This window comes from Cucurbita pepo, chromosome 3 (genome assembly GCF_057944985.1).
Source record: "Cucurbita pepo subsp. pepo isolate OVF chromosome 3, ASM5794498v1, whole genome shotgun sequence".
In the NCBI taxonomy this organism is placed as follows: domain Eukaryota; kingdom Viridiplantae; phylum Streptophyta; class Magnoliopsida; order Cucurbitales; family Cucurbitaceae; genus Cucurbita; species Cucurbita pepo.
The window spans coordinates 6,156,336-6,184,325 of NC_141800.1; the positions used below are offsets into that span (position 1 = coordinate 6,156,336).

Here is a 27,990-nt window from a genome sequence, read left to right on the forward strand (position 1 = left end):
TAGTCCCTCGTTCTCCTAAGATACTTGAGGATATTCTTAACGGCAGTCCAATGAGCACATCCCGGATTGGACTGATATCTGCTGACAATTCCCACAGCATAGCATATGTCGGGTCGGGTACATAGCATGGCATACATCAGACTACCGACTGCTGATGCATAGGGAATGTGTTTCATATCCTCAACTTCTTGAGGTGTCTTAGGACTTTGTTCCTTCGACAAATGAACTCCATGCCTGAAAGGTAATAATCCTTTGTTGGAGTCCTGCATCTTATATCGAATCAACATTTTGTCGATGTACGATGCTTGAGACAATGCCAGTGTTTTGTTCTTGCGATTCCGAACAATTTGGATTCCAAGAACAAACTGAGCCTCTCCCAAATCTTTCATTTGGAATTGTGTCGCCAGCCAATGCTTAATGTCAGTCAGAATTCCCACATCATTTCCAATGAGTAGGATATCGTCAACGTACAACACCAGGAAAGCTACTGTAGAGTTGACTATCCTTTTATAAACACAAGGTTCGTCAACATTCTGTTTAAAGCCATAAGATTTGATCGCAGTATCAAACTTTATGTTCCAGGATCGAGATGCTTGCTTCAACCCATAAATGGATCTTTTAAGCTTGCAAACCCTTTGCTCGTGATCCTGTTCAATGAACCCCTCTGGTTGAGCCATATAGATACTCTCTTCAAGATCGCCGTTTAGAAAAGCTGTCTTAACATCCATTTGCCAAATTTCATAATCATAAAATGTGGCAATAGACAAGAGTATTCTAATTGATTTAAGCATAGCAACAGGTGAGAAGGTTTCTTCATAGTCCACCCCCTCTCTTTGGGTATAACCCTTTGCTACTAGTCGTGCTTTAAAGGTCTGTACCTTACCGGTTTGGTCTCGTTTCCTCTTATAGATCCATTTGCAACCAATAGGTTTTACCCCATCTGGTTGATCTACAAGTTCCCAGACTGAATTGAAGTACATTGACTCCATTTCAAGATTCATGGCTTTAATCCACTGATCTCTATCTACATCATTCATTGCCTGTTTATAGGACAATGGATCCTCAACGCCATCATCAGGTATGATGACTTGAGTTTCTATCAAACCCAAGTAACGATCGGGTTGAGTTATAACCCTCCCACTACGTCGAGGCATTCTCAACTTTTGAGAAGGATGTGATTGACCAGAAGTGTCAGCTCCATCAACAACTCTGGTTGAAGGACCAGCTTGATCAACAACTCTTGTTGTTTTATCAGTAGCTTCTTTAGAAATCTCACTTAATACTAGTTTGCTACGAGGTTGATGATTTCTTACGTGGTCTTCCTCTAAGAATGTAGCGTTCGTTGATACAAACACTCTATTTTCTTGAGGATCATAAAACAAACCACCTTTCGTCTCTTTGGGGTATCCTACAAATAGACATAATTTTGAACGACGTTCTAATTTCTTGGGATTTTGCAACAACACATGTGCTGGACATCCCCAAATTCTGAAGTGACGTAAACTACCTTTACGCCCTTTCCATAACTCATAAGGTGTTTCTGAAACACTCTTAGTAGGAACCATGTTCAAAATGTATGTAGCAGTCTCCACTGCATATCCCCAAAACGAATCAGGTAATTGAGCGAAACTCATCATAGACCGAACCATGTCTAATAGAGTTCTATTTCTCCTTTCTGATACACCATTTTGTTGAGGCATACCAGGGGCTGAGAGTTGAGACCTTATTCCATGTTCTATCATATAGTCCTGAAATCTTAAATCCATGTACTCTCCTCCTCGATCAGATCGAAGTGTTTTAATAGTTTTACCTAATAGATTCTCAACCTCAATCTTATAGTCTCTGAATTTTTCAAGAGCTTCGGACTTGTGATGCATTTGGTAAAGATAGCCATACCTTGAATAATCATCAATAAAACTGATGAAATATTCATACCCTCCTCGTGCGTTGACATTCATTGGACCACAGAGATCTGTATGCACGAGTTCTAAGGTTTCTTTGGCTCTATAACCTTTTTCGCAAAATGATCGTTTAGTCATTTTACCCTCAAGACAAGACTCACATGGAGGTAAAGAATTGTCTTCTAACTTATTTAGAAGTCCTCTTTTAACCAATCTCTCAATCCTATTGAGATTAATGTGGCCTAGTCTTAAGTGCCAAAGATAGGTATTAGGAGAAATCTTTTGTCGTTTATTTTGAGTTTCAGCTGTTTTAAACATCTCAGTATTTAAAATAGCTTTTGTTTTGCTCGGTTTTAACATATATAAGTTGTTTTCTAGTTTTGCAGAACAAATATGAATACCTCTTTTGCAAATGAACACTTCATTGATTTCAAAAGATACTTTATACAACTGTTCTAATAAACAAGAGATGGATATTAGATTTCTTTTCATTCCAGGAACAAAAAGTACATTATCTAATATAATGAATCTATCTCCAAAAAACAACTTTAAATTTCCTACTGATCTTGCTGAGACAACCTCTCCTGTTCCAACCCTGAGTGTTATCTCGCCATCCGCAAGCATTCTCCAGGAGCTAGTTTCCTGGTAAAAAGAACAAATATGATTAGTCGCTCCTGAATCTAGTATCCAAGTTGAGTTGTCATACTCTACTAAACACATTTCTACAACGAGTAAATCATATTTACCTTGTTGTGTCTTTTCGGCTTTCTTCTCTGCAAGGTATTTTGGGCAGTTTCTCTTCCAGTGCCCGTTTTCGTTGCAATGGAAACATTTTCCTTTATCTGCTTTTTGAACCTTGTTCTTGCGGTTAGTAGGAATCTTATTTTTCCCTTTTCCCTTCTTTTTCATCAAAACACTTTTAGAAGTTGAAGGTCCAGACTTATTTTTGGAGGACGATCCTCATTGTAATTTCTTGAAGATAGCAACATTTGCTTCTCCTGTTTGTCCCTTGTTTGTTAAGAGGGACTGATAAGTCTGTAGCTCATTGAGAAGAGCAGTCAAGTTATATTCTATTTTGTTCATAACCACATTGGTGCGGAACTGGAAGAAGCTCTTCGGAAGAGACATCATGATAAAACTGACTTGACTCTTCTCATCAATGACAGCTTCATTTTCTTCTGCCACATTGAAATGGACCATCATGTCCAGGACATGTTCTCTTACTGAGGTCCCTTCTTTCATACGGCAGTTGTAAATGTATTTTATGGCTTCATGTCTAAGGGAGAAGGACGGTTGTCCAAACATCCCTTTTAGAGATTCCATAATCTCTTTAGCAGTACCCATAACATCGTGTTTCTTAGCCAAAACATCAGATATGCTGGCTAGAATGTACACTCGGGCTTTGTCATTTGCTTTTATCCATCTGTCATATGCATCCCGAGCTATTCGATTTGCATTTGAGTTTGGGTTTGGAGGACACTCCTCAGTTAAAACAAACTTTAAATCATCAATGACCAGTATTGTGTTTAGGTTTGATTTTCAAGTTGAGTAGTTGTCGCCGTTTAATTTCTCAGAAGCGAGTAATTGTACTATTGAGTTTGTCATGCTGTGATATAAAGAAAATTCTCTTAGTGATTTGACTTAATCCTGTTTAATCCAATCAGTTTTAGCAAATGTAATAATGTACCCAAATCATTATTAATTTGCAACGATACTTTAGTGAGTTAGAGCAACTGCTACCGAGGGGCAGTCAATCACTCATTCACTAAACCAAGACATTCTTGACTTAAACACTAATTCCAAAATAACTCTTGTTCCTATAGTGTTTTAGTTATTGCTATTTTGGTCAAGAATATACTAACTCTTAGTAATTCTTCGCAAGTGTGACCCACCAATTTCAGACCTCAGAAATCGGTCCCAACAACGCTATCGAATGAAAAAGCCAAAGTTAGGAATGGACCTAAGAAATCCTATCCATTTCTGGAGTTTGCGTTGTTCCGACTCCCATGTTACGACCCTCCGAATGGGTAGTTGCTCTAGGGCAACATGCAGGCGGAACATGGGAATCTCACGGTGCAACCTAGTGGTGGAGACCATAGGACGTGTTGACTTCCTTCTCCCACTTACTATAAATACTTTCTCAATTCACCTTGTTATTGACTCATGCAAATACCTTCCGAATGGAGGACGCTCCCAGGGCGACACGAGGCCGAGCATGAATCTCACTGTGTGAATTTTACAGAGAGCGTGAAGAGAAAACGATGTATCTTATACACCTTTTTCCTCCCACTAAGTATTTTAGACGGTTGGGTATCTTCATTACTTAAGTATATTCCGGCTAATTAAATATAACTTAAGTCTAGGTGATTTTTCTAAATCTTACATCACTTAAGCATGCTCATAAAACTGGGCTAACTAAGCTCAAGTACTGGTCCGATCTCCAGGTAGTAGGTGTTCCGTAAACCGTCAACTTAAGTACCTTCAGCCTTAGACAAGATCGTGCCAGGTGAGCTTTCTCGTAACCGTAATTTTATAAGACATCGACCCTTTTTAACTGTTAAAATTGATCGTGCTCGGTTCTTAACCCTTAGTGAGCATGCACTTATCTTTATTATAGATTTTAACGTCTACCTCATTTTATGACGTTGAAAATAACCTATAACATGATTTATATAACAATTTATATAATCATCCATTCCATGCAATAATATAACAATTTATATCTATCACTCATGGAACCCTAAGACATGCATACTATACATTATAACACTTATAACATACTTGGAATGCATGAAACATGCTTAGCCTATGGTGGGATTTTAAATCTATATGACATACTTTATGCATATACATTTTCTTTTTAATTAAAACATACATTCATAATGCATAATTAATTAAACACACTAAAGTGGGTTGGTTTTGGCATTTTAAAGCAAGCAATTAACTAAATTATTACATTAATAATTAAAAATAACTTGAGCCGCTCCCGAGGATCACGAACTGGACAAACCAACCCTTAAAAATGTTCAATCGGTCCCCAACGACAGAAAAAACACCCGAACCGCCTCTTCCATCTTCTTCGGTTCAGCTTGCTTATCTCTTCCATTTTCGATCAATTACAACCTAAAATGGACTCTAATGACTCCATAAAAATTACAGACCTTTCTTCATTCATTAAAGCCCATACACCTTAGGCTTATTACAATAATTGTATCAAATGGAAGCATAAAAAAAATGCCAAAACCAAAACCATCCACTTTAGCAACCACAAATTTCATGCATGAAATGGTACCCACCATGATCAAATTAATGTAAATAAAGTGCCTAAAACTTGCTCTGATACCAATTGTTGGTGTTAGTATAACACATGCGGAAGCATTTTGGATCTTAGGCACTTTTAGAACATCAATTATTGTAAATAACTAGCATGTTCATAAGTATTAAAACTTAATGGGTTTAAATACTAACCTTTTGTAGTTCAAACTCCTTTTGCCTCACGAACCGGTTTCGAACCACCACTAGTGTCTTCTCCACTATCCTCCGGCCTTAGAACGGGATTGTGGAATCCGGTGAGTGACAAAACTTGGGAGGGATTTTGTATATGTGAAAGAGAGTGTTTGTTTCAAGGTTTTTTCATCAAGATGAAGAATCCATTCCAAGTATCATGATCACTCTATTTAAAGAGTCAAGTTTGCATGTTCATGCAAACTTGAGATCACCAAATTTTGACACTTAAAATTCCACTCAAATGTTTGGGATTATGTGGCAAGCATGCATGTTTGAGTTAACCAAATTTTGACACTCAAAATTCCACTCAAACTTGTGGGGTTTATTTGGCAAACATGCAAGTTTGGTTAAACCAAATTTTGACATCTCAAAATTCCACTAACATGGATTTTTCCATTTGATGAAAGTCAACATTTTGACTTTCTTCATTTTAATTCAACAATTAATTTGAATAATGAATTTCAAATTAAAGTAACATTAAATGATTAATTAAACTATTTAATTAATATTTAATATTAATTCAAATGCCAATCCCAATCAATTCCGACACATAATTGATTAAGATATTTAAATCTTTATTTAAATATCTCAGATTCTCTCTTTTCGTTTAATTCGTAAATAAAACAAAATTGCGGTTAAATATATCGTATATATGTAACGCATATTCCCTAATTTGAATTCGAACACTTCGAACTCACTCGTCACACTGTTCTATGGTTTAGTCCGATATGAGCTAGCAGAGGGACCTAATGGACCTATAGATCATGGGCTCCAACGATCCAAGATTAACCGATTAAACTCATTAACCTGGTTAACCAACATTCGTTAACTACTAGGACACTCCACTATAGCCTAGTAGTTGCACTCCCCTCACTATAGATATATTTCTGTCCATCTGATATAACCATGATTAGTAAGTCGATCCTTCACAGGTTGTTCGTAACTAGAGCTGGGTCAATTTACCGTTTTACCCCTGAAGTTATTTCTTGTTCCTTATGTCTCACTGATCCTCTAATGAACAATTGGTTTGTGGTCCAACCAGTAAACCGAATCCCTCTCAGGCCAATGAGAGGGTGGGGCCCCTTGTTCAAGACCTGGAGTCAGTGCTTAAGGGAACTACCTTTCTTCTATCCCTAAAAGTGGGTAGGAGTGAATTCCGTCTTGCACCCCACGTCCCCAGCCATTCACCCAGTCTTACCCCTGAAATGGGAGGCCTGTTGAGTCGGCGAACTAGAGCCACTCTCACCCATGCAAATCTAAGGATAATTCCGAATAAACAGGAGTTCATGGTTAGCTCAGGATTAAAACCGAGTTACCTAGGTTATCGAATGAAAAGAAAATCAGTCTCAACAGTAAACGACTTTATAAAGTGAGAGTGGTTTTCTTCATGGTCCGATCTTATGCAATACTCATTGCATAGGACGCCCCCACTCACATGTCTCCACATGCACAATTTAATGATCACATTGTTTATATCATATACAAAAGTGGGCCGCATCCATAGTGTCCCCAGAATAAGGTACTCAGCCTTATCCTTATACTATAGATCATTTTGACTATATACTTGAACTTGATCCACTCTTATGTCTCTACATATAGTTCAAGTAATCATACTATAGCCAGAGTGTTCTTAGTTTATTGGATTTAGATTAATGATCGTAAAGTTCACTTTATTCAATAACAATTTATTACTGAATAAACATCAATAATAACTTTATTGAAAATAGAATATATCTTTGTTTACAAACTATGAGTTTTAGGACATAAAACCCAACACATATTAAATTGTCAAAGGGGCAATCTCCCAAGACAGTTGAGGAACGTGAGCACATGGCATCAGTTCCGTACGCTTCTGCAGTTGGGAGTTTGATGTATGCTATGGTCTACACTAGACCTGACATAACACATGCAGTGGGAGTTGTTAGCAAGTACATGGCAAATCCAGGGAAGGAACATTGGGAAGCTGTGAAGTGGCTTCTGAGATATCTGAGAGGTACATCCAATACTCCACTTTGTTATGGCAATGGCAAAGTAGTTCTGCAAGGTTTTGTGGATGCTGATCTGAGTGGAGATGTAGACTCCAGCAAGAGCACATCTGGGTATATCTACACTATAGATGGAACAGTAGTGAGTTGGATGTCCAAGCTTCAAAAATGCGTTGCTCTTTCATCTACTGAAGCTGAGTACGTGGCCATAACTGAAGCTTGAAAGGAGATGATATGGATGACAGACTATCTAGAAGAATTAGGCCGGAAGCAGTGCAAGAAGATCCTTTATACAGATAGTCAGAGTGCCATACAGTTGGTGAAAAACCCAGTCTATCATTCAAGGACAAATGACATTAGAAGACGGTACCATTTCACTCGCAGGTTAGTGGAAGAAGGCGATATGTGTTTGGAGAAGATAGAGGGTGCAAAGAATCCAGCAGACATGTTGACAAAATGTGTTGATGTTGGAAAATTAAAGCTATGCAAAGCCCTAATTGGTATGGTGTAGGATCAGTCTCCAAGTGGGAGAATTGTTGAGTTATGGAGTCTGCTCCCTGTATTTATAGCTTGGTCAATGGCTATATCCGGTGCTCCCTGTATTTATAGCTTGGTCAATGGCTATATCCGGTAAAGCTATATTTGGTAAAGCCATATATGGTAAAGCTATATATAGTAGATGGTTAAATCTGGTAAAGCTATATTTAGTAGACTGAACCATATATATATCCCGTCCTGAAGTTATCAATAAAAAATCCTTTTAGCCAGAGTTCTCCCTGATCACTCGCATATATCCCCAATGGCTAATCCTTTTAGCCTCCCCAATGGCTAATCCTTTTACTTTTAGCCAGAGTTCTCCCTGATCACTCGCATATATCCCCAATGGCTATATCCGGTAAAGCCGTAAAGCCATATCCGGTAAAGCCGTAAAGCCATATCCGGTAAAGCCGTCGCATATATCCCCAATGGCTATATCCGGTAAAGCCGTAAAAAGCCATATCCGGTAAAGCCGTAAAGCCATATCCGGTAAAGCCGTCGCATATATCCCCAATGGCTATATCCGGTAAAGCCGTAAAGCCATATCCGGTAAAGCCGTAAAGCCATATATGGTAGATGGTTATATTTAGTAGACTGAACCATATATATATCCCGTCCTGAAGTCATTAATAAAAAATCCTTTTAGCCAGAGTTCTCCCTGATCACTCGCTCAACGACAACTCAAAGCCAGCACTTGGCGTCGGCGTGGAGGAGTGAGCGAGCCTGCTCAGGATGGACCCCACGATGTGCTTATTTTTGCACTTTGCATTTTCTTCTACTCGAACGAACCTGAGACCTGTATGTTGTTGGATCAACACTCTAACCACTTGAGCTATTCAACTTGATTGTTGATAGGTTTGCTCTTCTGTGATGGTATACTACCGATCGCTTCAACGAGGCTCTGATACCACTTGTTCACTTTGGCAATTCGGAGAACAATGTCGACCAAAAATTGGCCGAAGGTTTCTTCGAAGGAAAAATTAGCGGAAGTAAAAGGAGAGAGGGAGAGAGATTCGCTGAGATTTGCTGAAGACTCGATATATTATTTTCCTTCAGTTGAACGGTTTAAATAACCATACTAATTACAAAAATAGAAAAACCAATTATACAAAAATAGGAAAGTGGACAAAGACTTCGCTCAAATTCGCCAAACAATGGCACCTAGAATTACGCTCTTCCATTCATGTGAATTCAGATGTTTTGAGAAACCTAACTAAATAAGGCACATGGCTTTTATTTAACAAATACAAGGTGTACCTCATTAGTTGAGTCATACAAAACTCGCAAACTCCGCATTTTGGGTTGTCGTGGTTCATCTTCATCATTGAAAATTTCTGAGTCTGTTGGTGTAGCGACTGATGATTCTCCTACTTCGATGTTGACATCCGTCGAATTGTTCCAATCCCATTCGCTTGCTTCATTTACTCGCACATTGTGACTCACTATCATCATCTTACTGATCGGGTCAAGTAGCTTGTATCCTTTTGTCTTCTCATCATATCAAATAAAGATATACCTTTTGCTTTTGTCTTCGAGCTTCGTTCTTCGTTGGTCCGGTACGTGAGCATAAGCCACACTACCGAACACTTTAAGGGTGAGAAATTGCAGGCTTCTGTCCGTTTCAAGCCTCTTGTGGTGTTTGATCATCTAACTTTGCATGTGGACATCGATTTTGTACGTAGATGGTGCATTGCACGGCTTCTGCCCAAAATTCCTTCGACATCCTTTTTCTCTTAAGCATTGTGATAACCATGTCGAGAATGGCCCGGTTCTTTCTCTCGGCCACACCATTTTATTGAGGGGTGTACGGTGCGGTTAAAAATCACCTTATGCCTTGCTCCTCGAAGTACTCCATGAAAGCCGTCGAAGTATACTAGCCACATCTATCGGATCGTACAGCTTTGATGTGTCTACCAGTTTCCTTCTCCACCATTACTTTGAAATTTTTTAACACCTCAAATGCCTTGGATTTTCCTTTTAGATAGTAAGCCCAAGTTTTTCGTGAGTGATCATTGATAAAGGAAATGAAATACCTATTTTCGCTTAAGGACTCAGGGTTAATTGGTCCACATATATCTGTATTGATCAACTAGAAACGTTAGTTGGAAGGAGGAACGAAACATTTTTTTTCGATGTTAAGCACTTTTTTACTGCTTTATACACTCCGTTTCTTTGACATTCTATTCTTAATCATCATGCCTAATCATTCCCCAAAAAAGTTTCTTAAAACATGGATAGTTACTCGGATTTTTTTAGCAAGTGTTTCAAACGACCCGGTTTAGGGTTTCGATTTTAAGCACTTTTTTACTGCTTTATACACTCCGTTTCTTCGACATTCTATTCTTAATCATCATGCCTAATCATTTCCCACAAAAGTTTCAAAAAATATGGACAGTTACTCGGTTATTTTAGCACATGTTTCAAACGTCCCGGTTTGGGGTTTCCGAATTAGGGGTACGATTTTAAGCACTTTTTTACTTCTTTATACACTTTGTTTCTTCGACAATCTATTCTAAATCATCATGCCTAATTATTCCTCACAAAAGTTTCTTAAAACATGGAAAGTTAATCGGTTTCTTTAGAACGTGTTTCAAACGTCTTGGTTTCAGGTTTCCGAATTAGGGTTTCGATTTTAAACACTTTTTTATTTTTTTATCCACTTCGTTTCTACAAAATTCTATTCTAAATCATCATGCCTCATCATTCCCTACAAAAGTTTCGAAAAACATGAACAGTTACTTGGTCTTTTAGCACGTGTTTCCAACGTCCCGGTTTGGGGTTTCTAAATTAGGGTTTCAATTTTAAGCCCTTTTTTACTGCTTTATACACTCCGTTTCTTCGACATTCTATTCTTCATCATCATTCCTAATCATTCCCCACAAAAGTTTTGAAAAACATGGATAGTTTATCGGTTTTTTAGAACGTGTTTGAAACGTCCCAGTTTGAAGTTTCCGAAATAGAGTTCAATTTTAAGCCCTTTTTTTACTGCTTTATAAACTCTTTTTATTCAACATTCTATTCTAAATCATCATGCCTAATCCTTCCCCAAAAAAGTTTCTTAAAACATGGAAAGTTACTCGGTTTCTTTAGCACGTGTTTCAACGTCCCGATTTGGATTTTCCGAATTAGGGTTTCGATTTGAAGCACTTTTTTACTGCTTTATACACTCCATTTCTTCAACATTCAATTCTAAATCATCATGCCTAATAATTGCCCACAAAAGTTTTGAAAAACATGTACGGTTGCTCGGTTTTATTAGCACGAGTTTCAAACGTCTCGGTTTGGGGTTTTCGAATTAGGGTTTCGATTTTAAGCACTTTTTTACTGCTATATACACTCTGTTTCTTCGAAATTCTATTCTAAATCATCATGCCTCATCATTCTCTAAAAAACATTGCGAAAAACATGGACAGTTACTCGGTTTTTTAGCACGTGTTTCAAACGTCCCGGTTTGGGGTTTCCGAATTAGGGTTTAAATTTTAAGCACTTTTTTTATTGATCTATACACTCCGTTTCTTCGACATTCTATTCTTAATCATCATGCCTGATCATTCCTAACAAAAATTTCAAAAAACATGGACAGTTTATCGGTTTTTATAGCACGTGTTTCAAACGTCCCGGTTTGGGGTTTTCGAATTAGGGTTTCGATTTTAAGCAAATTTTACTGCTTTATACACTCCGTTTCTTCGAAATTCTATTCTAAATCATCATGCCTCGTCATTCCATAAAAAAGTTGCGAAAAACATGGACAGTTACTCGGGTTTTTAGCACGTGTTCCAAATGTCCCGGTTTGGGGTTTCCGAATTAGGGTTTAAATTTTAAGCACTTTTTTTTTATTGATTTATACACTCCGTTTCTTCGACATTCTATTCTCAATCATCATGCCTAATCAGTCCTCAAAAAAATTTCGAAAAACATGGACAGTTTATTGGTTTTTATAGCACGTGTTTCAAACGTCCCGGTTTTGGGTTTCCGAATTAGGGTTTCGATTTGAAGCACTTTTTTAGTGCTTTCTACTCTCCGTTTCTTCGACATTCTATTCTAAACCATCATGCCTAAGCATTCCCCACAAAAGTTTCTTAAAACATGGACAGTTACTCGGTTTTTTAGCACGTGTTTCAAACGTCCCGGTTTGGGGTTTCCGAATTAGGATTTCGCTTTTAAGCACTTTTTTAGTGCTTTATACACTCCGTTTCTTCGACATTCTATTTTAAATCATCATGCCTAGGCATTCCCCACAAAAGTTTCTTAAAACATGGACAGTTACTCAGTTTTTTAGCACGTGTTTCAAACGTCCCAGTTTGGGGTTTCCGAATCAGGATTTCAATTTTAAGCACTTTTTTACTTCTTTATACACTCATTTTCTTCGACATTCTCTTATAAATCATCATGCCTAATCATTCCCCACAAAAGGTTCTTAAAACATGGACAGTTACTCAGTTTTTTAGCATTTGTTTCAAACGTCCCGGTTTGGGGTTTCCGAATTAGGGTTTAAATTTTAAGCAATTTTTTATTGATTTATACACTCCGTTTCTTCGACATTCTATTCTTAATCATCATGCCTAATCATTCCTCACAAAAATTTCGAAAAACATGGACAGTTTATCGGTTTTTATAGCACGTGTTTCAAACGTCCCGGTTTGGGGTTTCCGAATTAGGGTTTCGATTTGAAGCCCTTTTTTAGTGCTTTATACACTCCATTTCTTCGACATTCTATTCTAAATCATCATGCCTAAGCATTCCCCACAAAAGTTTATTAAAACATGGACAGTTACTCGGTTTTTTTAGCACGTTTTTCAAACGTCCCGGTTTGGGGTTTCTGAATTAGGGTTTGGATTTTAAGAAATTTTTTACTGCTTTATACCCTCCATTTCTTCGACATTCTATTCTAAATCGTCATGCCTAATCATTCTCCAAAAAAAGTTCTTAAAACATGGACAATTAATAAGTTTTTTAGCACGTGTTTCAAACGTCCCGGTTTGGGGTTTCCGAATTAGGATTTCGATTTTAAGCACTTCTTACTTCTTTATACACTCGGTTTATTCGACATTCTCTTCTAAATAATCATGCCTAATCATTCGCCCCTAAAGTTTCTTAAAACATGGACAGTTACTCGGTTTTTTAGCACGAGTTTTAAACGTCCTGGTTTGGGGCTTCCGAATCAGGGTTTCGATTTTAAGTACTTTTTAATTCTTTATACACTCAGTTTCTTCGAAATGCTCTTATAAATCATCATACCTAATCATTCTCCACAAAAGGTTCTTAAAACATGGCCAGTTACTCAGTTTTTTAGCACGTGTTTCAAACGTCCCGGTTTGGGGTTTCCGATTTAGGATTTCGATTTCAAGCACTTTTTTAGTGCTTTATACACTCCGTTTCTTCGACATTCTATTCTAGATCATCATGCCTAAGCATTCCCCACAAAAGTTTCTTAAAACATGGACAGTTACTCAGTTTTTATAGCACGTGTTTCAAACGTCCCAGTTTGGGGTTTCCGAATTAGGGTTTCGATTTTAAGCACTTTTTTACAGCGTTATACACTCCGTTTCGTCGACATTCTATTCTAAATCATCATGCCTAATCATTCCCCCCTAAAGTTTCTTAAAACATGGACAGTTACTTGGTTTTTTAGCACGAGTTTTAAACGTCCCGGTTTAGGGTTTCCGAATTAGGGTTTGATTTTAAGCACTTTTATTACTGCTTTATACACTCCGTTTCTTCGAAATTCTCTTATAAATCATCATGCCTAATCATTCCCTACAAAATTTCCGTAAAATATGGACAGTTACTCGGTTTTTTAGCACGAGTTTCAAACGTCCTGGTTTGGGGTTTTTGAATTAGCGTTTCGATTTTAAGCACTTTTTTATAGCGTTATACAGTCCGGTTCTTCGACATTCTATTCTAAATTGTCATGCCTAATCATTCCCCATAAAAGGTTCTTAAAACATGGACAGTTACTCGGTTTTTTTAGCACGTGTTTCAAACGTTCCGGTTTGGAATTTCCGAATTAGGATTTCGATTTTAAGCACTTTTTACTGCTTTATACACTCGGTTTCTTCGACATTCTCTTCTAAATCATCATGCCTAATCATTCCCCATAAAAGTGTCGAAAAATATGGACAGTTACTCGGTTTTTGTAGTACTTATTTGAATCGTACCGGTTTGGGGTTTCCGAATTAGGGTTACGATTTCAAGCATTTTTTTACTCCTTTATACCCTCTGTTTCTTCGACATTCTGTTCTAAATCATCATGTCTAATCATTCCCCACGAAAGTTTTGAAAAACATGGACAGTTACTAGATTATTTTAGCACGTGTTTCAAACGTCCCAGTTTCGGGTTTCCGAATTAGGGTTTCGATTTTAAGCACTTTTTTACTCCTTTATACTCTCCGTTTCTTCAACATTCTATTCTAAATCATCATTCCTAATCATTCCCCACAAAAGATTCTTAAAACATGGACAGTTACTCGATTTTTTTAGCACCTGTTTCAAACGTCCCGGTTTGGCGTTTAAGAATTACGATTTCGATTTTAAGCATTTTTTTACTGCTTTATACACTCCGTTTCTTTGACATTCTATTCTAATTAGTATACCTAATAATTACCCATAAAAGTTTCGAAAAACATGGATAGTTCCCCGATTTTTGTAGCACGTGTTTCAAATGTCCCGGTTTGGGGTTTCTGAATTAGAGTTTCAATTTTAAGCACTTTTTTACTGCTTTATACAATCCGTTTCTTCGACATTCTATTCTAAATCATCATGTCTCATCATTCCCTACAAAAGTTTCGAAAAACATGAACAGTTACTTGGTTTTTTTAGCACGTGTTTCAAACGTCCCGGTTTGGGGTTTTCGAATTAGTGTTTTGACTTTAAGCACTTTTTTACTGCTGTATACACTCCGTTTCTTCGACATTCTATTCTAAATCATCATGCCTGATCATTCCGCACAAAAGTTTCGAAAAACATGGACAGTTACTATGTGTTTTTAGCACGTGTTTCAAACGTCCCGGTTTGGGGTTTCCGAATTAGGTTTTCGATTTGAAGCTCTTTTTCACTGCTTTATACACTCCGTTTCTTCAACATTCTATTCGAAATCAAAATGCCTAATCATTCCCCACAAAAGGTTTTTAAAACATGGACAGTTACTCGGTTTTTTTAGCACGTGTTTCAAACGTCCCGGTTTGAGGTTTCCGAATTAGTATTTCGATTTTAAGCAAATTTTACTGCTTTATACACTCTGTTTCTTTGACATTCTCTTCTAAATCATCATACCTAATCATTCCCCATAAAAAGGTTTTTAAAACATGGACAGTTACTCGGTTTTTGTAGCACTTGTTTCAAACGTCCCTATTTGGGGTTTCCGAATTAGGGTTACTATTTCAAGCACTTTTTTACTGCTTTATACACTCCATTTCTTCGACATTCTATTCTAAATCATCATGCCTAATTATTCCCCTTTAAATTTTTGAAAACCATGGACAGTTACTCGGTTTTTTAGCACGTGTTTCAAACGTCCCGGTTTGGGGTTTTCGAATTTGGGTTACGATTTCAAGCACTTTTGTACTTCTTTATACACTTCACTTCTTCGACATTCTATTCTTAATAATCATGCCTAATCATTCCCAAATAGGGTTATTAAAAGATGGAAAGTTACTTGGTTTGTTTAGCACGTGTTTCAAACGTCCCGGTTTGGGGTTTCCGAATTAGGTTTTCGATTTGAAGCACTTTTTCACTGCTTTATACACTCCGTTTCTTCGACATTCTATTCTAAATCATCAAGCCTAAATATTCCCCATAAAAATTTCGAAAAACATGGACAGTTACTGGGTTATTTTAGCACGTGTTTCAAACGTCCCGGTTTGGGGTTTCCGAATTAGGGTTCAATTTTAAGCACTTTTTACTGCTTTATACACTCCGTTTCTTTGACAGTCTATTCTAAATCATCATGCCTAATCATTTCCCATAAAAAAATTTATAAACATGTACTGTTACTCGGTTTCTTTAGCTCGTGTTTCAAACGTCTCGGTTTGGGGTTTCCAAATTAGGGTTTCGATTTTAAGCACTTTTTTACTTCTTTATACACTGTTTATCGACATTCTATTATAAATCATCATGCCTAATCATTCCTCAAAAAAGTTTCTTAAAACGTGGACAGTTACTCGATTTTTTTAGCACGTGTTTCAAACGTCCTGGTTTTGGGTTTTCGAAATAGGGTATCGATTTTAAGCACTTATTTACTGCTTTATACACTCCGTTTCTTCGACATTCTATTCTAAATCATCATACCTATTCATTTCCCACAAAATTTTGAAAAACATGGACAGTTACCCAGTTTTTTTTTACACGTGTTTTAAACGTCCCGGTTTGGGGTTTTCAAATTAGGGATTCGATTTTAAGCACTTTTTTACTGCTTTATACACTCCGCTTCTTCGACATTCTATTCTAAATCATCATTTCTAATCATTCCCCACAAAAAATTTGAAAAAGATAGAAAGTTACTTGGTTTCTTTAGCACATGTTTCAAACGTCCCGGTTTTGGGTTTCCGAATTAGGGTTTCGATTTTAAGCACTTTTTTACTTTTTTATACACTCCGTTTCTTCAACATTCTATTCTAAATCAGCATGCCTAATCATTCCCCACAAAAGATCCGAAAAACATGGATAGTTCCCCAATTTTTGTAGCACGTGCTTCAAACGTCCCGGTTTGGGGTTTCCGAATTAGGGTTTTGATTTTAAGTACTTTTTTTACTGCTTTAAACACTTCGCTTCTTCGACATTCTATTCTAAATCATCATTTCTAATCATTCCCAACAAAAGTTTCAAAAAATATGAATAGTTATTCGATTTTTTTAGCACCTGTATCAAACGTCCCGGTTTGGGGTTTCCGAATTAGGGTTTCGATTTACAGAACTTTTTTATTGCTTTATACACTCAGTTTCTGAAATATTCTGTTCTAAATCATCATGCCTAATAATTTTTACGAAGTGGGTAATAAATGATAATCTAGAGATTATTTTTAGCACAAATAATTTTTAGAAATTTAATATGGTTTTTTTTTAAATATAACTATGAGATTCCACGTCTGTTTGAAGGAGTAACGAAATATTTTTTTTTATAACGGTGTGGAAACCTCTCCCTAGTAAATTGTAAAATTGGCAGCGATATATAATGAGTCAAAGCGGATAAATATATGTTAACAATGAGTTTTGATATATATTGATGTCAGTATGACATAACAGTACAACTTCTAAAACATGACAAGACTAAGATTGTTATTACATGCATGCTTTGAAAATCTTTTGTGTGGATGTGTAGAGAAATATTCCACATTCAGCTCTATCCAGACTGAAAAGTAGAGATCGTTGCATGTATTTGCATTTTCCGACCGCAACAGTGTGATTATTTACTGAGTATTTTTTTAAATTATCAAACCAAGTGCTATTTTTTTTAGATGAAGGCAAGACAACCATGTAGGGTCACTATATAGGCTATGAGAATGAAAGTATGATAGTTGCATTTTCTATTCAAGTTATAGCCCTTAGGTTAGATATCAAAATTAGTTACTTAACATTAATGTTTCAAATGTTAATGTTGAAAAAAAAATATCGAAGTCTCGACTTTATGGAAATGTCAATATCCATAGATAATTTTGAAAAAAAAAAAATATATAAAACAAAAATACTAATAAATTAAATTAATTAAAAAAAAAACCTATTTTACAATTTTAAATATATTAAAATACTTATTATTGACTCGAGATAAAAGAGGCATATGATGATGTAATTAATATGAATTTTAATGGTTAACAATTCAAAAATTATGAAAAGGTTGTTATAAATAATTATTGGGAAAAAAAAAATTAATTGCCTAGATGAGTGAACCACTAATTATTCATCGTCTTTTTCAAAATTAAAATTAAAGTTGGATCTATAAATAATTAAATAAATAAATAAAGAAAAGAAAACGAAAAATGTAGCAATTATCTCTACAATTTGCTTTTCATTGACCGAGAGTATTGACACGGACCATTGTATTTTTTTTTTTCATTAGTATGTCGATATCTAATATTGTCAACCAAATCTACTTTTTAATCATATCGTTAAAATTGACCTTATATTTTATAAAAATATCAACACATAATATTAATAATAACCCTATTCCTCGTTTAAAATAGTAAATTCTTATGCGACGGTTTAAATATTTTCATAATTTTTTCAAAAGTTCCCATGGACTATGAGATCTCACGTCCGTTGAAAAAGAGAACGAAACATTTCTTAAAATAATGTGGAAACATCTCTCACAGACACATTTTAAAACCGTGAGACTAACGGTTACGTAACGGGCCAAAGTAGATAATCCTTGCTAACGGTGAGCTTAGGCTATTACAAATGGCATCAGAGCCAGACACCGAGCGGTGTGCCAACAAAGACGCTGGCCCCCAAGGGGGTGGATTATGAGATCCCACGTTAGTTGGAGAGGAGAACGAAGCATTCTTTATAGGAATGTGAAAACCTCTCCCTAACAAACATGTTTTAAAAGGCTGACGGCGATACATAACGATTCAAAATGGATAATATCTACTAGCGGCGTACTTGGACTGTTACACTGACATCCATATTTTCATTAAATTGAGGCCTCTACATTTTTCATCTGATGGTGTTAATATAGCACATGCGGAAGCAATTTGGATCTTGGCACTTTTAGAACATCAATTATAGTAAATAACTAGCATGTTCATAAGTATTAAAACTTAATGAGTTTAGATACTTACCTTTTGTAGTTCAAACTCCTTTTTCCTCACGAACCGGTTTCGAACCACCACTAGTGTCTTCTCCACTATCCTCCGGCTTTGGAACGGGATTGTGGAATCCGGTGAGTGACTAAACTTGGGAGGGATTTTGTATATGTGAAGAGAGTGTTTTTGAGAGGTTTTTCTCAATGTTTTTCACCAAGAAGAAGATCTTCCATGCACCATGATCACTCTATTTAAAGAGTCATGTTTGCATGTTCATGCAAATTTGAGATCACCAAATTTTGACACTTAAAATTCCACTCAAATGTTTGGGAGTATGTGGCAAGCATGCAAGTTTGGTTAAACCAAATTTTGACACCTCAAAATTCCAGAATTTTTCATTAAATGGAGTCAACATTTTGACTTTCTTCATTTTAATTCAACACATTTTGACTTTCTTCATTTTAATTCAACAATTAATTTGAATAATGAATTTCAAATTAAAGTAACATTAAATGATTAATTAAACTATTTAATTAATGTTTAATATTAATCCAAATGTCAATCCCAATCAATTCCGACACATAATTGATTAAGATATTTAAATCTTATTTAAATATCTCAGATTCTCTCTTTTTGTTTAATTTGTAAATAAAACAAAAATGCGGTTAAATATATCGTATATATGTAGCCCATATTCCCTAATTTGAATTTGAACATTTCGAACTCACTCGTCACACTATTCTATGGTTTAGTCCGATATGAGCTAGCAGAGGAACCTAATGGACCTATAGATCACGGGCTCCAACGATCCAAGATTAACCGGTTAAACTCATTAACCTTGTTAACCAACATTCGTTAACTACTAGGACACTCCACTATAGCCTAGTAGTTGCACTCCCCTCACTGTAGATATATTTCTGTCCATTTGGTATAACCATGATTAGTAAGTCGATCCTTCACAGGTTGTTCGTAACTAGAGCTGGGTCAATTTACCGTTTTACCCCTAAAGTTACTTCTTGTTCCTTATGTCTCACTGATCCTCTAATGAACAATTGGTTTGTGGTCCAACCAGTAAACCGAATCCCTCTCATGCTAATGAGAGGGTGGGGCCCCTTGTTCAAGAACTGGAGTCAGTGCTTAAGGGAACTACCCCTCTTCTATCCCTAAAAGTGGGTAGGAGTGAATTCCATCTTGCACCCCACGTCCCCAGCCATTCACCCAGTCTTACCCCTGAAATGGGAGGCCTATTGAGTCGGCAAACTAGAGCCACTCTCACCCATGCAAATCTAAGGATAATTCCGAATAAACAGGAGTTCATGGTTAGCTCAGGATTAAAACCGAGTTACCTAGGTTATCGAATGAAAAGAAAATCAGTCTCAACAGTAAACGACATTATAAAGTGAGAGTGGTTTTCTTCATGGTCCGATCTTATGCAATACTCATTGCATAGGACGCCCCCACTCCAATGTCTCCACATGTACAATTTAGTGATCACATTGTTTATATCATATACAAAAGTGGGCCGCATCCATAGTGTCCCCATAATAAGGTATCCAGCCTTATCCTTATACTATAGATCATTTTGACTATATATACTTGAACTTGATCCACTCTTATGTCTCTACATATAGTTCAAGTAATCATACTATAGCTAGAGTGTTCTTTGTTTATTGGATTTAGATTGATGATCGTAAAGTTCACTTTATTCAATAACAATCTTTACTGAATAAACAACAATAATAACTTTATTGAAAATAGAATATGTTTTTGTTTACAAACTATCAGTTTTAAGACATAAAACCCAACATCATCAACATTGTCATTTAAAACTTGAGTGTTAATATTACTCTCTTTAATTTTTCGTCATGAAAATTTTGAAGTTAAGGGTTTATTATGATTTCATGCAAGTAACACAGGTGAAACAAGATTTGAGGTTTCAAACATATGCATCGTCAAATTTGTAATAAGACACAAGAATAGACGAACAACATTGTTCATTTGAAAAAAAAACTATGTACCATTATGTTACATTGCATTGTAATGAAACTATAAAAAGATGGTGGAATTCTGAGAAGATTTCCAAACCCATCATAACACGATGTACGACCAAACTAATTATTTAAACATGACATTGACATGGAAAATTGAAGAAGAAATAAGAAACGGAAATGAAAGGATTTGGTTTCAAGCAGCGCATTGGAAGCCGGACGGAACCTTCTTTCCACAGTAGTTCAAAAGCAAACTGAGGGAAACTGAGAGGTCAATCTTGAGACCCAAGGCTCTGGCCTTCACCGCAGTGCAAAGGCACATAGCAGCTTCCAGGTCAACAAGGCCTTGGATTAGGGTGCAGCATGGGGATTTTGGTGGTGAGCTGATCACTAAGTGCACTAGATCGTCCAGCAAGTCGGCGCAGACGTCGAGCTTGAGGGTGTCCCTGGGGCACTTGGGGAGTGATGGTTGCTGCCTTGACGGGGTGGGCTTGTGGGGCTTGGGTGGCGGCGGTGGGCAAGGGACATAGGTGGAGCTGACCATAGTGAAGAAGAGGAGGTTGAGGAGGAGGAGGGCAATCGGTGAAGAGAGCTTGGAAGCCATTGGTGGAGAGATATTGAAGGGTTTGTAGGTTTGTGGGATGGCTTGTGAAGAATTATGAGAAGGGTTAGGGTTTTTATAAATGGGGTTTAGGAATTTGTTGTATTTTAAAACAAAAATTCCTTATAAATTGCTGGATATGAAACACCTAACTCTTTGAGTTAGTTTATTAAGTTTTGAGGAATTGATTTGAGAGATGGGTTTTTAATTAGTTTGTCTTTTTTTAAAGTATTATAAAAATGTCAAATGGCCTACAAACTAGACGAAGTGATGTTCGATAATAAGATATCAAATACTTTTTAAAATGAATTATTGTGGTTTGTATGGTTGGAAAATAATATTTGATAGAATCCTTCCAGACGAGTGGGTAATAGATGATAATCTAGAGATTATTTTTAGCACAAATAATTTTTACAAATATAATATAGTTTTTTTTTTTTTTAAATATACTATGAGATTCCACGTGATTTTGAAGGAGTAACGAAACATTTTTTTTATAAGGGTGTGGAAACCTCTCCCTAGTAAATTGTAAAATTGGCGGCGATATATAATGAATCAAAGCAGATAAATATATGTTAACAATGAGTTTTGATATATATTGATGTTAGTATTACATAACAGTACAACTTCTAAAACATGACAAGACTAAGATTGGTATTACATGCATGCTTTGAAAATCTTTTAAAGTTTACTTAAGACCAAAATGGTTATAAGATAAAAGATCTCTAAAAAAAAATAATAATAATAATAATAATAATAATTTAGGATCCCAAAAGTGAATTTTAAAACATAAATTGGACCGTTAAACTTCAATATAGGCTATAAAGTGTTGTTTGCAAATAAGCAGTGATTGATTAGAGATGTAGTGGCAAAGACTTGTTCAATGTCAAAATGAAAGGAAAAAGCTTTGCTCTAAATCCGATGGAGAGAGAGCAGATGACCTTTATACCAAGAACTAGTGCCACTGAGATTTGGCACAAAAGACTTGGGCACTTTCATCATTGAGGTTTGCTTTAGATGGAGTCAAAGAAGTTGGTAAAAAGACTCGCTGACATTAATGATTACATTCCTCTTTGCCGTGCTTGTAATTTTGGGGAGCAACATAGGCAACCCTTTCCTAAACGTTCATGGAGAGCCTCGAAAAAACTGCAGCTGGTTCATACTGATCTTTGTGGTCGTCAACGAACAACCACATTAAATGGTAATCTTTATTACATTGTTTTTATTTATGAACTAACAAGAATGTGTTGGATCTTCTTGCTGAAGCAAAAGCCAGAAGTAGCGGGCGTATTTTGAAATTCAAAGCCAGAGTTGAGAATGAAAGTGCATGCTTGATCCAGACTATAAGATCAGATAATGGCAAGGAGTACACTTCAGAAACTTTTAACAGGTTTTGTGAAGAGGCTGGAATTGAACATCAATTGACAGCACTATACACTCCTCAACAGAATGACGTCAGTGAAAGGAGGAATAGATTCATAATGGAGATGATATTTCATCTATTGAAGAGTTTAGATGACCATAAAGTATCTTATGCATCGTTCATGTTCTAGGATGATGCACAAATGTGTTTCTCAGTCCTAATGGTGGTGTAATCACACGACATTATGAGAAAAGTATTACTTGAGCATGGCCACATGTATAAAACAATAGGAATTCACCAAGAATTCATGAGGCGAATGAGCTTAGCCTAGCCTCGAAATTGGTCTACATTAAGACAAAGAAGGCTGAGAGATTCATCGTAGACTTGGATGAAGGTGTTTGCCTCGACCTAGGCTTACTCAGTAAAGCTATTCATTAAGATTTTCTCAAGTCGACCAAGGTGGCCTCAACCTAAGTGACTTATTTCTAGCCTCGATGGCTTAGGCCTCGACCTTGACTCTAAGATCATCCCTTTGTCATGGCTTTCTAATACTGCATGGGTAACAAATTTTGATTTGTTAACTTATTTGATTCGGTTTTGCGCCCAAATTTTGATTTGTTAACTTATTTGATTCGGTTTTGCGTTTTTATTCACTAATTCCCATTAAGGTTTAGCTTCTCCTTTAGTCTCAAGTTAATGTTTTATGTAACGATCCTAAATTTTACATACTCAGAGTCGCTACCAAGTCTCATGCTTATCTCTTAAATGTAGAATATAACTCTTAGATACTCATCATAAATAACGGAAAATTTAAAACACATTCAGGACACTTCAAACTACTAGAACACATTGTCGGTCTTACGTGTTTCAAAATATAACGTTGGAATTTAAAATTAAAACAAAACAATTACAAATGGAATAATCTAAATAATGAAATAAAAGCGTCCTATACTCCTATGACTAAGAATTTAAACATGCAACTACCTTATGCACGTGCCACAGTATCTATTTTCGATGTCGTCGTCTTCCGTACATGGGCGTCTTCTCTTTACCTGAAAAATGATATTTGGCACACGGCTTGAGTATTTCGAAGAATACTCAGTAAGTGGCCTACTGTTGGGGTCATGCTGATGCAAACACATGCAACATGCCATTGGGATCGAGCTCTAACTCATCTAGGAGTGACCTCCAATCTCGAACAAATTGGATGTGTAGTACTTCTTTACACATGACCCACACGGGCGAGCGTGAATCCTCCGGGCGCTTGCCTGGACCCTCTAATCAAGCTAATATGTAACGACGTCTGGAAGTTAGCGGAACCCCATAGTGTCATGAACTATTCAAACTTGATAGTATGGTTAATTATCATAGGTTTAATGTATGGAGCACAATTGCGAGTATGAACTATTTATTGGGGTTTTTTCTTGAGGCTTCAACTCTACCATAGAAAGGAGAGACTTAAAATATAAATATATCTAAGAATAGCTTAACAATCCTCACATTTGTGCCGATCAAGGTAGGTCTTAAACAAAGATACTCTAATTTTCCATACATTAATAACTTCGCCTACGAAATGGCTTTAATGTTTGCTTGGTTGAATGACTTGTATGATGTACGAATGACGAATTTTTCATGATTGTTTGATGCGTTTTGTGTTATGTTATGTTTATGCAATGATACAAGATGTACTATAATATGATTATGTTATGTTATGGTACTATGTTGTGATATTAATGTTGTATGATGCATGAACCTCCATATATTACACTACATAAACTACGATATCATGTACGTCGTGGTATTATGCACGCTCCTTTCCCTCCATAGCTTCTGCCAACGTGAGTTTAAGCTAGCCCAACAAGTACACTTAGAGGATACGTATACGAGTTTGCTAGGTGGATCTATGTGTGCATGTGTAAAGAAATATTACACATTCAACTCTATCCAGACTGAAAAGTAGAGATCGTTGCATGTATTTACATTTTCCGACTGCAACAGTGTGATTATTTACTGAGTATTTTTTTAAATTATCAAACCAAGTGCTATTTTTTTTTAGATAAAGGCAAGAGAACCATGTAGGGTCACTATATAGGCTATGAGAATGAAGGTATGATATGTTAGACGAACACGACTCTCCACAATGGTATGATATTGTCCACTTTGAGCATAAGCTCTCATGGCTTTGCTTTGGGCTTCCCAAAAGGCCTCATACCAATGGAGTTAGCATTCCTCACTTATAAACCCATGATCATTCCCTAAATTAGTCGATGTGGGACTTCCATCATCCAACACCTCCCCTCGAACAAAGTGCGCCTCCCCTTAATCGAGGCTCGACTCCTTTGGAGTCTTAGTCATTTTTGACTGCCTTCGAGGAGGGGCTTGACTCCTTTTCTTTAGGAGTTCTTTGTTCGATATTTGAGGATTTGAGGATTTACCAATTTATTGGCACGACTAAGTTTAGGGCATGGCTCTGATACCATGTTAGACGAACACGACTCTCCACAATGGTATGATATTGTCCACTTTGAGCATAAGCTCTCATGGCTTTGCTTTGGGCTTCCCAAAAGGCCTCATACCAATGGAGTTAGCATTCCTCACTTATAAACCCATGATCATTCCCTACTAACTCTTTGGATGCAGAAAATTTGGTGTCTACATCAGCTTCGGAATTGCCGCAACAATCCTCCGCGTCGCTGCCATTCGAATCGGCGTTGGTTGTTCCGCCAATGATTGAGGCATCGGCTTCTCCGCCAGCAGATGATATTGCGCAATGCCCGGTCGAATCCTCGGCCGTTGGTCAACCAACTGCTGTAGCATCGGTTGCTCCCCTCGCAACGGCTGATACGGCCGTCCCCTCAAATGTGGATTCTGCACCTACTACTCATCCGTATGGTACTCGATTGAAGCACAATATCAAGAAACCCAAGGTGCGTACAGATGGAACAGTAACATATCTTGTAGCTCGGTCTTCTGCCTCTGAACCTACTTCACATATTACTGCTATGGAGCATCCCTCTCGTATGCTAAGTCGTACCTCTCGCATGCTAAGCGAAGCTACATCCAACATGATAGTTGCATTTTCTATTCAAGTTATAGCCCTTGGGTTAGATATCAAAATTAGTTACTTAACATTAATGTTTAAAATGTGGAAGTCTCGATTTTATGGAAAAGTCAATATCAATAGATAATTTTGAAAAAAAAAAATATATACAACAAAAATACTAATAAATTAAATTAATAAAATAAAAAAAAAAAACCTATTTTACAATTTTAAATATATTAAAATACTTATCATTGACTCGAGATAAAAGAGGCATACGATGATGTAATTAATATGAATTATAATGGATAACAATTCAAAAATTATGAAAAGGTTGTAATAAATAATTATTAAAAAAAATTAATTGCCCAGGTTAGTGAACCACGAATTATTCATTGTCTTTTTCAAAATTAAAATTAAAGTTGTTTCTATAAATAATTAAATAAATGAATAAAGAAAAGAAAAAGAAAAATGTAGCAATTATCTCTACAATTTGCTTTTCATTGACCGTGACCGAGAGTATTGACACGGACCATTGTATTCTTTTTTCATTAATATGTCGATATCTAATATTGTCCACCAAATCCACTTTTTAATCATATACGACGGTTTAAATATTCTCATAAATTTTTCAAAAGTTCCCATGGACTATGAGATCTCACGTCGGTTGGAAAAGAGAATGAAACATTTCTTAAAATAATGTGGAAACATCTCTCACAGACACATTTTAAAACCGTGAGACTAACGGCAATACGTAACGGGCCAAAGTAGATAATCTCTGCTACGGTGAGCTTAGCTATTACAAATGGCATCAAAGCCAGACACCGAGCGGTGTGCCAACAAAGACGCTGGCCCCCAAGGGGGTGGATTGTGAGATCCCACGTCAGTTGGAGAGAAGAACGAAGCGTTCTTTATAGGAATGTGAAAACCTCTCCCTAACAAACAGATTTTAAAAACGTAAGGCTGACGGCGATACATAACGATGGATAATATCTACTAGCGGCGTACTTGGGCTTTTACACTGACATCCATATTTTCATTAAATTGAGGTCTCTACATTTTACATCAACATTGTCATTTAAAACTTGAGTGTTAATATTACTCTCTTTAATTTTTCGTCATGAAATTTTTGAAGTTAAGGGTTTATTATGATTTCATTCAAGTGACACAGGTGAAACAAGATTTGAGGTTTCAAACATATGCATCGTCAAATTTGTAATAAGACACAAGAATAGACGAACAACGTTGTTCATTTGAGAAAAAAAAAACTACGTACCATTATGTTACATTGCATTGTAATGAAACTATAAAAAGATGGTGGAATTTTGAGAAGATTTCCAAACCCATCATAACATGATGTACGACCAAACTGATTATTTAAACATGACGTTGAAATGGAAAATTGAAGAAGAAACCAGAAACGAAAATGAAAGGATTTGGTTTCAAGCAGGGCATTGGAAGCCGGACGGAACCTTCTTTCCACAGTAGTTCAAAAGCAAGTTGAGGGAAACTGAGAGGTCAATCTTGAGACCCAAGGCTCTGGCCTTCACCGCAGTGCAAAGGCACACAGGAGCTTCCAGGTCAACAAGGCCTTGGATTAGGGTGCAGCATGGGGATTTTGGTGGTGAGACGATCACTAAGTGCACTAGATCGTCTAGCAAGTCAGCGCAGACGCCAAGCTTGAGGGTGTCCCTGGGGCACTTGGGGAGTGATGGTTGTTGCCTTGACGGGGTGGGCTTGTGGGGCTTGGTTGGCGGCGGTGGGCAAGGGATATAGGTGGAGCTGACCATAGTGAAGAAGAGGAGGTTTAGGAGGAGGAGGGCAATGGGTGAAGAGAGCTTGGAAGCCATTGGTGGAGAGATATTGAAGGGTTTGTAGGTTTGTGCCATGGCTTGTGAAGAATTATGAGAAGGGTTAGGGTTTTTATAAATGGGGTTTGGGAATTTGTTGTATTTTAAAACAAAAATTCCTTATAAATTGCTCGATATGAAACACCTAACTCTTTGAGTTAGTTTATTAAGTTTTGAGGAATTGATTTGAGAGATGGGTTTTTAATTAGTTTGTCTTTTTTTAAAGTATTATAAAAATGTCAAATGACCTACAAACTAGACATAGTGATGTTCCATAATAAGATATCAAATACTTTTTAAAATAAATTATTGTGGTTTGTATGGTTGGAAAATAATATTTGATAGAACCCTTCCAGACAAGTGGGTAATAGATGATAATCTAGAGATTATTTTTAGTACAAATAATTTTTACAAATATAATATGGTTTCTTTTTAAATATAACTATGAGATTCCACGTCATTTTGAAGGAGTAACGAAACATT

General features: G+C 36.6%; 1 long non-coding RNA gene and 1 pseudogene across 1 annotated transcript; both read right to left on the reverse strand.

Annotated features, from left to right (window-relative positions):
- Positions 1–2,371: 2,371 nt before the first annotated feature.
- Positions 2,372–5,545, reverse strand: LOC147793101 (uncharacterized). Its single transcript, XR_015420273.1, has 2 exons — positions 2,648–5,545; positions 2,372–2,543 (listed from the first exon to the last, which is right to left on the reverse strand). It is a non-coding gene; the product is annotated as an uncharacterized LOC147793101 (long non-coding RNA).
- A 15,304-nt stretch (positions 5,546–20,849) lies between these two features.
- Positions 20,850–21,257, reverse strand: LOC147793102 (14 kDa proline-rich protein DC2.15 pseudogene; annotated as a pseudogene).
- Between the last annotated feature and the right edge of the window lie 6,733 nt (positions 21,258–27,990).